This window comes from Rutidosis leptorrhynchoides, chromosome 10 (assembly GCF_046630445.1).
Source record: "Rutidosis leptorrhynchoides isolate AG116_Rl617_1_P2 chromosome 10, CSIRO_AGI_Rlap_v1, whole genome shotgun sequence".
NCBI classification, from domain to species: domain Eukaryota; kingdom Viridiplantae; phylum Streptophyta; class Magnoliopsida; order Asterales; family Asteraceae; genus Rutidosis; species Rutidosis leptorrhynchoides.
This window is the reverse complement of record NC_092342.1, coordinates 122,178,306-122,183,621: the sequence shown is the minus strand read 5'-3', so window position 1 is coordinate 122,183,621 and position 5,316 is coordinate 122,178,306.

Genomic DNA, 5,316 nt, shown 5'->3' with positions numbered 1-5,316 from the left:
AGAGGGAAGAAGACTGGAGAGAGAAGGAGAGGTGAAGGAGATGGTAGTGTTAGTTGATTGAAGCATAAATGTAATTGTATATATCAATGTTATATGATTATAATTTAAGATAGATAGAGACATTGATTGATACTACTCAATCAATAATAGTAATGTAATAGTATGGTCTTACATTTAAATTAGAATGAAAAGGATAGAAGTCAGTGGTTTTAAATGGTGGAATGTACGATAATATGTATCATATACAAGTCAACAAGTGAATTTGATTTAATAAAGCAATGCATCGCATAAGATGTAGATGTTTAACTATAAAAGCAAGCTAATAATTAATAGAATTAATATAATAATAATTATAATATAATTTAAATATAAAACGTGTGATAAACTTTTATCAGATTTTTAATTATATATATATATATATATATATATATATATATATATATATATATATATATATATATATATATATATATATACACATCTATTTACAATTAATTGTTCGTGAATCGTCAAAACTGGTCGAGGTTAAATGAATGTAATGAAAATAGTTCAAAAATTTTGAGACTCAACATTACAGACTTTGCTTATCGTCTCAAAAATATTAAATCGTATTGAGAGTTTGATTTAAAATTAGTCAAAATTTTCCGGGTCGTGACAGTACCTACCCGTTAAAGAAATTTCGTCCCGAAATTTGAGTGAGGTCGTCACGGCTAACAATAAAAATGTTTTCATGAAGAAAATGAGTTGATAAATAGAGTTTTATCATTATTGATTAATATAGATAAAACGATTCGATCATGTGAAGCGTACGAGTGAAGCTATCACAATAAATTGAGATAGAGATTTAACTTTTGATGTAGTCACGGTTGATTTTCGAAATTCAAGGAATTTAAGGAAATCTTCTAATCAGAAAGAAAATGTAATAGCACGATTTATTAGCAACTGTTGGAATTACGGAAGAACATAAATATCAAGGAAATATTTCCGTGATATGCTTAGAGATTAAGTAGAATGAAAGAGTCGTGTAACATGGCACATGATGACGGTATTGTCTGTGAATCATCACGTTTCATTAGAAATTCAGCATGACTTACTGTAATATAAACACATTGGCCTGACGTCATTATATTATATTAACTCATGCTTGACTTCCCAACACTTCTCCAGAAACCATTCATAATTTAAACTCGAATTTTACAGAGTTATAGAAGCTAAAACAGTTTCTTTTATGCTGTAACATAGATAGCACGAGGAGATATATAATTTTGGATAAAGATATTTATGAAGCTATCTTCAGAAATATGGAAGATATTTACAACTAAAGATAAGATGATATCTTAGAATCTAAAATATCTAGAATCGAAGGATGTTGCAGAACTTTTTCGCAAGGATTTAGAATAAGTAAGGAGCAAGATATTCGCTAAAGATTTCGTCAGGTACTGAATTGTCTGGATTCGTTAAGTACAGCTTTAATCTTTGTGATTTGTCCACAATCTCCTTCATGGTTTGCTCAACCCATTTTTCAGTATCAATTTTCTATTGAGCTTTTCCAACACTCCATTCTTTATCATCAAACTTTTGGCCATTAAGACCATCTACAGTTTTGCAGCTTCATCAGCATTCAAAGTTATCATAACTGAATCATTAGTTATCATTTCGAGGTGTTTCAAGAATTTCGAAGGGTTTGAATGCAAGTTGTAATCGTCAAGATATATATGATTTTTTAAGATGAAATCAAGTGGCAAACTTGAAGAAATATTTAACTGTAGAAGATGTAACTTATTAACGATATTTTAAATCAAAATGTGTTATAATTAATATTTCCTACTCTTTTAATACTTTTAATTGTCCAAGGTTAGTAGTCCAATGCTAGTAGTTCAATAGTCCAATGGTCCAATATATAATCTTAGAATTAATCAAGATTATATTATATTGTCTAGGGATTAACCAAGACTAGTATATTATGACAGTATTTAAATGACGATAAATAAAGTGTGTAAAATAAATAACAGTATTTAAATGACGATAAATAAAATTACGAGTATTAAAATTGCGCTAAATAAATTGCGATAATTAAAATTGCGATAAATAAATTACGATAATTAAAATTGCGATAAATAAATTGCGATAATTAAAATTGCGATAATTAAAATTGCGATAAATAAATTGCAATAATTAAAATTGCGATAAATAACTTGCGATAATTAAAAGGACAATAAATAAAATGTAATAAGGAAATAGTCATAACGGGTATAGGAACAGTTAGCTAGGATTTGGTTAGTACATGTTTAAAATTTTACGTAGTTAATTAATTTGTTTCTAATCAATTTTATTTAGTCCATTATTTTCTTCATTATGCCACTTGTCAAATCTTGACTTGGATTCTGATTGATCAAAATCCGAATATGAAATTGAATTTGAATGATAATAGTTGTTCTTTGGTGAACGGATACGTATATGTGCGGATTTGAGCAGTATTGTTAATGACTGCTGAATCAGAACTGAAGAGTGTACAGTGTAACTTATTAATGTGAAATCTAAATATTTTTTGGGTATTACCTACCCGTTAAAATATTTTCACGATTAACAGTTTGTACAAAAGAATTTTTAATTACAATCTTTATGAAAATATACTTACATATATATTTTCTTCAGATGTAATCATGGATTTAATGAGTTAATATGATATTAAACTCATATGATTTACGGTTAGAACTAGAGTACATAATCTCTAAAACATTAGAGATTACATAATCGCCATGTCGAATGAAGATAAATGAGGTAGAACGATACGTAGAACGAAGATAATCGATGTAGAACGATATGTAGAACGAAGATCATACTCAAAATACAGATGGTGATATTGAGGCTTGTGTTATTGGTGGTACTAGTGCCGATGCTAGTGGTACTGTTGGTGCCGGTGATGCTGCTGGTGCTTGTATGTTTTGCACCATATTCTCCAAAGCCACTACTCGAACGCGAAGCTCGTTGACATCTTCTATTACTCCAGGATGATTTGCGGTTGGAACGAGGAGATGAATAAGATTTAGAATTCGAGATATTATATAATCGTTGCGAGATATTCTGGAAATGAGAGTGAAAATGGTGTTTCGGACTGGTTCGCCGGTAAGTGCTTCAGGTTCATCGCCAAGAGTGCAGTACGTGTGATGCCCCGTACAAAACCATCATGTACGGATCATCAACAACAGGTCCATTACACGGTATAATACTATATGCTGTTTTAAAAAAAGTTTTGCATTCATGAAAGGATAACGTTTTACAAAAGATAACGTGACACAAAGGTCGTTACAAAGCCATTATTCAAAATAACAAAAGTTGTGAATACAAAAAAAAAGTTCCATGATTGAGACATCTCTAAGTAATGCAGCAGAAGTCTAACACAGCGAGTCTGGAACAACAAGTCTATAACACTAAGACAGCAAGTCTAACAGCGGAAGCAACAACGTCTAAGCACCTGAGAAATACACGCTTAAAAGGTCAACACGAATGTTGGTGAGCTATAGTTTGTTTGTAATCAGTAATGTAATGTAGACCACGAGATTTTGTATTCAAAACAGTATATAAGTATATGCTTATCCGTGGGCACCCGGTAACTAACTTAACGTAATATTACCCCTTAAAAGTACACTTGGAGAGTGCGTCTATTTACGAAGTATTAAACACCCGTTGAATGCTAGCGCGACTAGCCTGAGTGGGGATGACAAATCCTATGGATCCATATCTAAGATTCGCGTTCACCGGTTCATAAACCAATGACTAAACGTTACCGAGCTACGGGAAATCTTTGTGCCGTTATGTCACCCACACATATATAAAGTTTAAGTACTCGTGTCTAGTATGTAAAACATAAAAAGCGCATGTATTCTCAGTCCCAAAATAGTTAAATTAAAAAGGGAAGCTATAACTCACAGTGAATGTGCGGTAAAAGTCGATATGAAAAGTATGCATGTAGTAAGTTGGTTAGAAAGGTCGTCAACCTAAGTCAAAGGTCATTAATTCAGTATATTGTCCCCAAAAGTTTAAAAGTGAATAAATTAAGTCTTAAGTATCATTATCATCATCATTCGTAAAAGCTAAAGTAAGTTTAAAACAAGAATAGAGATCGAAATAAAAGGCTGACTTCGGACAGCTGCTACGACCTCTATACAAACTGAAAAGATGTGTGGTCAATGGCCAAGGCTCCGTATGTAAGTCCTCTAACCGCTGTCAAATTTTCAGATCCTAACTCCATGTCGTTTGACCGTAGCGACGGTTAAAGCGCGAGTAGGTCAGAATTTTCAGCACGTCGTTACAAAGACGTAGTGATTTTCGGAAGGCTATAATCCTAAACTGTATATCGGATTTAGGCGAGTCCTAAACGAAAAGTCATCTACTCGAAATGAACTATCAGAAAATAAATTTCCCAGAAGTCCTAGGAGTCCGATCAGACTCCGAAAAACAGCAAACAAGTGCTCCGGTGGGTTTCTTGGTGCTTGATGCTCATCACGGTTCTCATCCTTGATGCGTGTAAGCTTCAATTGTACAACTCTTTGATGTTTTAGCATCACTTTGACCAAGTTTCAACCATCAACACACATTGTCAAGACTAAGCAAGAATACAACTCACTTAAGAGTTTTAGAAGGATGATGAACCAAGGTTACATCATGTTCTTAGTCATAACACAAATACAAGTTCTATCTACAACTAAAGCTACAAACTTTCATTCAATCAAACAAGTAAGAACATAAATTTGATCAAACAAAGTAATGGAACCCTAAGCTAGAGAGCTTGATCCTTTTAACAAAAGTTATGAGATTTCAAAGCTAGAAAGCTTGAATCTTTTATGTTCTTGAAGATCTTCAAAGCAAAAGGCTAGATCTTCAAGTTCCATGAAGATCATAAACACAAGTTTTGATCTTTTAACAAAATTAAAGAAATCATAAGTTAGAAAACTTAGATCCAACAAAAGTAATGAAGATTCAAAGCTAGAAAGCTTGAATCTTGAATGTTCTTGAAGATCTTTAAAGCATGAAGCTAGATCTTCAAGTTTCATGAAGATCATAAACACAAGTTTTGATCTTTTAACAAAAATAAAGTGATCTTAAGCTATAAAGCTTAGATCCATCAAAGTAATGAAGATTCAAAGCTATAAAGCTTGAATCTTTAATGTTCTTGAAGGATTCAAATAAAAGTTTGAATCTACAAGATATAACAAGATCAAAAAGCTAATAAGCTTGATCTTATAAAGATGATGATGATGTCGTGATTTAGAGAAGAAGAAGAAGAAGAATAAAATTTAAAACTTACAATTTTTA